Source organism: Salvelinus sp. IW2-2015, linkage group LG26 (genome assembly GCF_002910315.2).
Source record: "Salvelinus sp. IW2-2015 linkage group LG26, ASM291031v2, whole genome shotgun sequence".
Classification (NCBI taxonomy): domain Eukaryota; kingdom Metazoa; phylum Chordata; class Actinopteri; order Salmoniformes; family Salmonidae; genus Salvelinus; species Salvelinus sp. IW2-2015.
The window spans coordinates 39,129,510-39,139,674 of NC_036866.1; the positions used below are offsets into that span (position 1 = coordinate 39,129,510).

General features: G+C 39.8%; 1 long non-coding RNA gene across 1 annotated transcript; it reads left to right on the top strand.

Moving 5' to 3' along the window:
* Positions 1-620: 620 nt before the first annotated feature.
* Positions 621-2,440, top strand: LOC139023028 (uncharacterized). Its single transcript, XR_011474094.1, has 3 exons — positions 621-741; positions 1,655-1,783; positions 1,902-2,440. It is a non-coding gene; the product is annotated as an uncharacterized lncRNA (long non-coding RNA).
* Positions 2,441-10,165: the final 7,725 nt, after the last annotated feature.

The window sequence follows — 10,165 nt, forward strand, 5'->3', positions numbered from 1 at the left end:
CCTGAATTCGCTTCACTGGTATGAGAAATGGGCTGGCGCCCCATTAGGTCATACAAGTGGGCACGTTTGAGTGGTAAGGGCGGCTTAAGCAACCGACTGTAGACGAAAGTTGAGGAGTGAAATCAGGGGTGGTACAACCCCCGACAGTTGAAAGTCGGACACTAATGTGGTTTTCCTACAGCAAAGCTCAGATCAAAGTGTTACCATTATTTATACAAGTTTGTATTTCTCTCGGTCTCCAACGCCCATATTACACACTCACAAACTGATATCGTATAGCGTGTTTAATGGGCGAGAGTCCTGAAGCAATCAAAGACCAAGCCAAGCGCTTCAGAGTCCTTGTAAAGTGCAACCCTAAGATTGGGTATAGCCAAGGTACAGTTAGCGTGGCTGACTGTTTGCATTCACATACCGGTATGCACACAAGCATATGATACTGAATGATACTGTGTTTAGATCAGGGGCAGAGCCAGAGGGGTGTCCGGGGTGCCACCCCAAAATGTAATTCGCTACTGGCAGTTTCATGCTGATTGACATCTCATTTCACCTCTTATTGAAAGAAGCATTTATTTTGACGTTCGGTGGCGAATTTTTCAAATCGAGGACGAGGAACAGAGAATATTAACGTTGGTTGCGAGATACAGAAGAATAAGAATAAGAAGAACATACAGAAGAAGAATAGAGAATATTTCCACAGCTCCACGAGCTCTTTTCGCGATTGGCGAAGGCATCATATTTGAAGTAAGTTTTAAGGTTTAGCAACAGGTTTAGGTTTCCTGAACAACTTTTACGAAAGTTGAGTTGCTGTGTAAGTTAACGTTAGACCTTTGGCTCCATTAACAGACAGCTAACCAGATAAGAGAGATTGGTTCCCAATTTAGCCTAACATTATGTTTACATCTGTGCTAGTAATACATGCATATACAGTGCAGTGTCATAAGTTACAGTGTACGAATGTTGAGCTAATGTGAGGTAACTAGTAGGCTGCAGCTGTCAGTGTTCAGCAAGTTAACATTCAGCAACTTGAAATCCATTAACTCAGTTGCATTTTTGTACTTCAGCTCAAAACGAACAATTGTTATTATCAATCTGTTAACGTTATTCAAAAGATACCACAATTTGCAGATAGCCTGTTTGGTATCGTAAAGGTGTAAGAAATTATAGCTAGCTAAATTACTTACTGCAGAGTAGGGCTAGCCATGATCTAACTAGTAACTTAGGCTAGTAGTTGATTTTAAGGTACAGTTATGATAATGGAGATTTATAATTAAGATTGAGATTGCACTAAAATATGGGCAATTGGATGCTTAGATGTAACCATAGACTGTCTTATTTTTGCATAGGGTCAATTAAACATGAAAAGAAAGGGAGAGATATCAGACACATTTTTAAAGAAGCACAAACAGGCAGATCAGGTACAAACAGACCCCAGCCCTTGCATCACTACTGGAGCCCAGGGCAGCTCCCTACCTGAGGCTAGTCAGAGTCAGTGTGGTCAGACTTCACAAGGACCCAGAGCATCTAGATGATTTTGTCAGATTAAGCCTCACTTTAAAATGTTGGTTGTTGATTCATGTGTGTTCTTGTTTTGATGGCTGTGGCGTTTTTATTGTGATTATACACTAATGGTTCTTGTGTTATTTTAATGTAATAGATCTATCAAGGGATGACACAGATACCTCTGACTCTGAGCAAGACAGTGAGCCAGAGCTACCAGGAGATGTCATCGTGCTCCTCCCAACTGCATCAAGCACCAGATATGCTGTTCCAAAAGGGCCCAATGGTAGGCCAGGCCTATACTTTAAACTACACATTCTAGCAGCTGTTAGTATCTAATCTTGTGGATCCCTTAATTATACATTTCCATAGAGATATGACACATTATTTAATGTGTATTTCAGACATTTCAAGATCCAGAGAAGAGGGTCCTGAACAGCCGTGTTTGAAAACATTTCCCAGAACTCAGCATGGTACTAAGAAAAGGGCTTTCAAAAGCTCCTGGTATAAGGACAATTCATGGCTTGAATATTCTGTAAATCAAGATTCAACTTATTGTTTCACTTGTAGACATTTTTCTCTGCCCAATACACCTGAATGACCCCAAGCATACTTTCAAAGTTGTGGCAAAATGGCTTAAGGACAACAAAGTCAAGGTATTGGAGTGGCCATCACAAAGCCCTGACCTCAATCCTATAGAGAATTTGTGGGAAGAACTGAAAAAGCGTGTCAGAGCAAGGAGGCCTAATAACCTGACTCAGTTACACCAGCTCTGTCAGGAGGAATGGGCCAAAATTCTCACTTACTGTGGGAAGCTTGTGGAAGGCTACCCGAAATGTTTGACCCAAGTTAAACAATTTAAAGGCAATGTTACCAAATACTAATTGAGTGTATGTAAACTTCTGACCCACTGGGAATGTGATGAAAGAAATAGAAGCTGAAATAAATCATTCTCTCTACTATTATTCTGACATTTCACATTCGTTAAATAAAGTGGTGATCTTAACTGACTTAAGACAGGGAATTTTTTACAAGGATTAAATGTCAGGAACTGTGAAAAACTGAGTTTAAATGTATTTGGCTAAGGTGTATGTAAACTTCTGACTTCAACTGTACATGGCATGCCGTAATCTGAGGGACAGGCTTCCAGCAGTTCTGAGAGTGCTACAGGATACATTTCATAGTGCTTTTGGTTACCTTTTGTAAAGTGCTTGGTGATGCCAAATGTCTTTCTGACATGCTCCAATCAAGCTCTCTTAACCCAGCAAGGGCTGTGGATCTAGTAGGTGCCCTTACAGACACATTACAGGACTACAGAAGTGAGGGTTACTTTGGAGAACTATGGAAAGAGGTTGAAGAGATTTCAGAGCACTGCACTGTACAAACAGTGTGTAGACAGCCTAAAACAAGTTTAAGATTTCACGACTCATTGATGATGAGCACTGTAGAACAGAAAAATAGTGACCAAAGTGATGGTGAGAGCTTCCAAAGAGCTATCTTTTATCAGGTGCTTGACAGTCTCACAGCTGAGCTGCAGAGGCGTTTTTCACAGAAGAATTGCGAGATAATGCAAGGGGTCCAGTCTCTCAACCCAAAGAGTACAACATTTTTGAATGAGGAGCCTCTGTTTGCCTTTGCTCAGACCTTTGAGTCAGATTTAGAGGACCTCAAATATGAGATTCATCAAACCAAGCGGCTTCTTGATAGGACAGAGAAAAGTGGAAGGGACAGACCGTCTACTCTCCTTGACTTTGTTGTGTTTCTAGAACCTTATAAAGAGGTCTTCCATGAGCTATTTCAACTTTGTAAGATTTCTGTTGTTACACCAGTCAGCAGTGCTTCTTGCGAGAGAAGCTTCTCAGCTTTAAAACTGATTAAAACCCCCCTTAGGACAACAATGGTTGATGATAGGTTGTCACCTCGGAATTCTCAGTGTTGAGTCAAGGTGAGCACGCTCCTTCAACATGGATGAGTTTGTGAAACATTTTGCCAGTTCTCACCAGAACTGCAGATTTATGCAGTTTTAAATCTGCCTCGGACAATTTGGCACTTAGGCGGTCCCTCTGGTCCTGATTAAAACCTGCACTGTGTCCTAGCTAGTACACTGACATTCTAAAATGATAAATCCAAAGGGTATCATGTCACACAGATTTAATTTGGTCTTGATTAGGCCAATTCCAAAACTTTTCTTTGCTATTAGTTACCATAATATATATGCGCATTAATATGATAATTTAAGTTTGTAATATTGATGGCCACAAAAATTATTTATATTTTTGAAGTCCATTTCTGCTTGATACCTGGTACGTGAAATTGCAGTGTGTTTTTTTGTAATTGTACTTTTTTATAAATAAACTTTGCAATTTATGTAATTTATCTTATCTCCTTGGTGCATGAGCTTTATTTTCTGAAAATATTTTGGATGTTCAACACTTATAGACCCAGATTATATATTCATGAAAACAGAGTGACCCGTGTGTGTGTGTGTTCCGCATATGCATGTGTGCGCATGTGTGTGTGTGTGTGTGTATGAGAAATTGAGCTGCAGTTCTAAGGTAGAGACACTGACTATTCATAGTATGTTAAAGAGTTCTAGTGAAGTAACCTTTTTGGACCTCACTATCTGCCACATTGAAGAACTCCGGGTTAAGTGAATTATCACTTCTACCTCTAATCAGCAATCATAGGATTCATTCATGCTCCTTAGATGCCAGTTTAGGGTTACACACTCATTTTCTGTCATGGTCTAGACTTGGCCACCCCATGTCTAAAACTATAGTTCTGCCACTGGTTTAGATGTTAGTGGGATTGTTTGACGGAAGCACAGACACAGACACGGAAGCACAGACATGAATGCAAAAACAGTAGCTTTGTCAATAAGCAAATCGCTTTGAATTAGTTTCCAAGGACAGCATTTATTATCAGTATACTTTCATGAGATGCAAAAACAATTCAATTTCCATGCAGTTCTTAGTAAAATGTTAAGTTCTATACTTTAGCCACATGGTGGAAGCAGAGTCTAAGTAGATACTAAGCCGGTACGGCACCATGTTGCCAAGCAAATCACAAAAACATTTCCAATACTACAGTATGTTTGGATTTTTTAATGATCTGATAATGAATGCTACATTGGTCTATTTCAGCCATATTAGTAGCGCCTCATTGACTGCTTTTGTCTTGATCAGGAATGTCATACATCACTGCAGTGCTTCTTATGAACCTAAGCCAATAGGAGGCCTTGTGGGCTCTGGTCGTTCTTCTAGGGAAGTCTAAATATGTCAGAGCTGTTTGACATCTCTTCGAAGAAGTAATAATGTACTTTCAATGTATATCACATTGTAGCGCTTTCATAAATTACACGAAACTGCATACACACAGCATATGTTGCTGTTTTAGAGCACAGGGATTCTTGAAAGAGGGGGCCCTCGTTTTTTTCCCCCACAAATATTTTATTAACAACATTTGAAATATATATTTTGATAGACCAAAGTATCAGCTATCACACCATGTAAAGGAACAACTTATGTATTTACTAAATAACAACTAACTGGATTTATGTCAACTCTGTCAGACACCATCATATTTTTACAATTATTGTCCAACAAGTGTTTAAAGGCGTAGATTATTTTAATTCAAATATTAGAATATTCAAATATGGAATACAAATCTCCAAACTTCTTTTTGATTTATAACACTGTTAAACGCTCCAGGATAATTTCTTTAGCGTTTTGGCATGTTTTTCTAGATATAGAGCATAAAACAACATTTATAAAGCAAACATGACCCCTTAGGTCTAGCACGGCAAATACTTAAATTGTTTATTGTAATCATTGCAGAACAGTGAATACAATATTTTTTTCTGAATATTGACAAGAAAAATCTATCATAAGGGGATTAGCTATCAGTGAATGAGTTGACAAGCCACTGACGGAGAAGACAACAGATACTCAAAACAGCCTCTAAAAATAAAAGTTCAATACAAACATTTGTCAAATATGGAAAATAATTCATTTGAAAAGCTCCAATAAAAACAACCATTCTATCAGATCTTTCAGCACTCTGACGGAGTTGACATTAGACTAAAATCTGACTGAGTTTGTTTTATGGAGTTGACAGAAATTGCATTTTTCAAATCAAATTTTGTTTGTCACATGTGCCGAATACAATAGGTGTAGACCTTACAGTGAAATGCTTACTTACAAGCCCTTAACCAACAATGCAGTTTTAAGAAAAATAAAATAAAAATAGAAATATAACAGATAATTAAGGAGCAACAATAAAATAACAGTAGCGAGGCTATATTCAGGGGATTCCGGTACAAAATCAATGTGCGGAGGTCATTGAGGTAATATGTAGATGTAGGCAGAGGTAAAGTGACTATGCATGGATAATAAACAGAGAGTAGCAGCAGCGTAGAAATGGGGGGTGGAGTGGGGACAATGCAAATAGTCCGGGTAGCCATTTGATTAACTGTTCAAGAGTCTTTTGGCTTGGGGGTAGAAGCTGTTAAGAAGCCTTTTTGACCTTTTTCTTCATTCAAGTAGTATCCACAGTAGCAATTTAGTTTTGACTAGGTCTCTTACCTTCATTTTCCTAAGTTTCTTTATGACTCTTAAACCTAATTAAATGTAACATATTTGAACCAAAATTCTATTCTATTTTAATCTATCAGGCAGGCAGATTAAGTTGACAGTTTATGGTTGTAACCATGGTGATTCCAATATTGTCTTTTTAAATCTATCAAAAGTAGAGAACTTTCCAGACCATAAGTGGTCTTGTTGCACTATATGCAATGAGGACATGAATAAGGGGTTCTTATGGTATAGCTGACCCTGCTCATTCCTGATTACTTTATACTGAAAATAAATATAAATGCAACATGTAAATTGTTGGTCCCATGTTTCATGAGCTTAAATAAAAGATCCCAGAAAATTTTCATATGCACAAAAAGCTTATTTCTCTCAAATTTTGTGCACAAAAGGTTTCTTCTTTAACCTTTTTAATTTAACTAGGCAAGTCAGTTAAGATCAAATTCTAATTTACAATGACGGCCTACCCCAGCTCTGTGCATACAACTTGTAGCTCTTAGGCACAAATCTCACATTGAGAAGACTTCAATAAAACTGCAATTCAGGGATATTTGGAGGGGATCTGCTTGATGATTTAACATGCCTCATGTGCTCTTTCTCTTTCTCAACACTATTTCACTTTGCATCCCTCTCTAAAATCATGGCCTTTTCATATAGACCATCATCATCACTGCAGCTCTTTGTCCTCAGAGACTGGGTTTACCATAAGATCCACAGATGCTTCCCAGTAACAGTCAGAGCTCATGCACGGAAAGCAGTGGAGGATGCTGAGGGGAGAACGGCTCATAATAATGGCCGAAACGGAGCGAATGGAATGGAAACCATGTGTTTGATGTATTTGATACCATTCCACTGATGCCGTTCCAGCCATTACCACGAGCCCGTCCTCCCTAATTAAGGTGCCACCAACCTCCTATGACGGAAAGAGGCTTGCCCATTTTCATGTTACACAGCTTTATCATTGGAAATGACAGCAGTGAAAGCTCTTTTCTTCCAGATGCCTCCTGCTTTATGTCAGGAGGCGGAAGCTGTGCAACCATGATGGCTCTTAAAGCAGCTGTCTCTCAGCAACAGTTTTAGTTAAGTAATGAGATCTTGGTCTGTGAATGAAATACGGAAGGTTCTTCACCAGCTGGGCCTCTGTTATCACACTCAGCTCTCCAAGTCCCACCAACCCCTCTGACTGCAGCCTTAGGCCCCCACGAGAGACTAAACCTCCACCCACCCACCCCTCCACCATCATCTACAGTATATGTAATTTGTGCTGCTTGATTGTCTTGATTGGGACCTCAGTTTTGACTCAGCACGTCACAGAGAAAAGCTGCCCATTCAGTGCTGGCGGCCTGCACACCACAGGGGATTAAATGCACTTGAGTGAATTTTTCTAACGCATCATTTGAAGTACAGACCAGCGTTTTGCTATTGACTCTTCATAGAGCTCTGCTGAAAAAGTTTGTCATGTAACTGAAAATCTTAAGTTTTTATTACGTAACTTTTTCATGCCAAAGCCAAATTATCTTGCTCTCCCCCTCACTTTCTCCTTGTCCTCTCTCTCACTTTAGGATGATGTAGGGGTTTCATCCATCCATTTTGTTATAACCCTGTTCACATCCCTGACCTGCTGGGACTCTGCTGGCTGTATGGGACCTCATCATGTTGCGTGGTACAGGGAGGCACAGCCTCTGTGATTCTGTAAACCCTTTGTCATCATGTACTTTATTGTTGTTGTTTTTCACCCTACCATTTTGTTCACTGTTATATTTTCACCATATTCTTTCCCACTTAACATTGTATGTATATCTACTGGATCAGCTCATGATTGCTCCTGTAGGCCCCCAAAGTTCTCAGACTGGAGTATGAAGAGCCACATGGACAAGTAGGGAGTCAGTTAGCTTAGTGTCTGAGTTATGATGCTATTGGGCGGGGGGGAGGATGAATGTGAAGTCAAGAGGGAGGGCCGTGCGTGGGAGCTTTTGTAGCGTTTAGCACTGAGGGTTTCTCTAGGCCCACCACAAACTCTAACTCAGACACTAGAGGTTTGAGTTCGATTTTTTTTAAACACACTCCCAGGGCCTAGAGGTCCCTGCTTATCTCACAATCTAGATGTGTTTTTATTGTACTGACTGTCATTGACTAAATGGTCCTAGATTGGTTTTGCGGTTTGCCAACTATATTTTTGGTTCATGTTTGTATGTCCAGTACTGGTCTCACCATCCTCCAGCTGTAGGAGTCTTGGCTGTTGAGCCTTGACCTTGCTGCCCCTGCTGCTGAGGGTAACGGTGGATGTGTGAGTGTTACATCATCCCTCCTCATTCAATAACACAGAGAGACTTGGGCCCACACACAGTAGTCTAAAATCATAATAGGAACCTTTTTATATACATTTGCTTTTATTGGACAGCCATTTGAGTGCATTTGTCGTTTTCAAATAAATAGACTTCTCTCATGAATGCAAACCAGTCAACATAGCGTCAGAAGTTCGACAGGTTTTGTTGCCGTCTAACGGTTCCCTATGGAAACATGGCAGGGGCACTGGGTTTATGTATACAAATGTGGCTGGCCAGTTCATGATGTCGAAGCAGTTACCATACTATCTAAACCAAAACCTTTTAATTGTTCTGTTGCCCGCCTCTCTTAGAAGAAATATTTATATCACGACAATAAGTTTACTTTGGCCAAAGAACTGTGGACTATCCTCTTGTTACTGTGGGTTGAACAGCAAATGGAGTCCCATCAGCATGTTAATCATTGGAGTTGAAGAGCTCTTTGATATCCAGGCTTTGTTTTAGTAGGTGGGGGTGTTGTTATAGCAACAGTGCCTTGCCAACACTATGTTGTTGTTCTTGTAGTAGGATTTGGATGGCGTAATGGGACCTATTGCATGTTTATTGATTCTGCTCAACTTGGAATAATTGTTGATCTCGACTAGTATCATATTTAACTTCCCTTTCTGTTTGAAGCAGTACTTTGCAAAGCACTATAGAATTGAGGTATTCATTTCAGATTAGTTATGAAATAACTTTTTAGCTTCCTTGAGGATCTTCCCTGCAAATCAAGTCCTTCATGTGCATGCGTTCACATTTGAATGTTTAGCCTTTTGACGGTTGTCAGCGGGCACCGAGCTACATGCCCCATTGAAAGCCTCTTGTTGCTAGCCTGGCATCTATGTGCCAGCCCAGTGAGGTCATGGTTAAGTGGTTTCTCTGTCTCTGAGGCCAGGATCCTCTTACGAAAGGAACCCAGGTAGCAAAAATAGGTTTAATCAACTTTTTTTTTAGGTGTTGGATTGGTTGTCTAAACATTCTGAATGCATTCAGATAAACGTTCGGTTTTGGTTTTAATTGTAGGGGACATATTACGTCTTGTAAACATTTGTCATAGGTGTCATCAACGTTTGGTAAATGTTGGTATTAGTGTAATTTACAGCGTTGGCTATTAGTTCCTTTTTAAACGTTAATGAACATCCACCAACGTTTAACAAACGTTTAACAAACATTGGCAAACGTTGGCAATAGTGTGTACGTTGGAATATGTTTCAAATACATTTATTTTTAAATGTTTATTTAGGAATGTTGAGAGAACATTGTTACAACGTTTGTTTTTGCAACACCAATATACAACCTTTCCCAACCTAAGTCCAACGTTGGTTTAGGTTCCAGGAATGTTTTGTGCTACCTGGGAAGAACCAAGCTTTCTGAAACCATAGCCCTCCTGTTCAGTGAGAGAGAGAGTGGGAGGGAAGCACAAAGCATAGGGTCAGAAAGTTATCCATACAGCAGTCAGCTGGTTAGAGGATGTTTTTATGTTGTAACCAATCACCCAGTTGCCCCGCTAAGAATATCATATATTTTCAAGAGAGACCTGATTTAACCCTGGCTTTAACTCAAAATCCATAGCCATGGGCTGGATCATTCCCCTTGGCCTGTTTAATCTAATACAGAGTGGCCAAGGTGGACAAGTCAAACACCAATAGATCATCTGGTTAATGAAGGACTTTATGTTTCATCCATCTCATCTATTGGTTTCTGCCCTAAAGTGGCTGTCTATCACTTGTCACCAGAGCCAGGGTGATAACAATG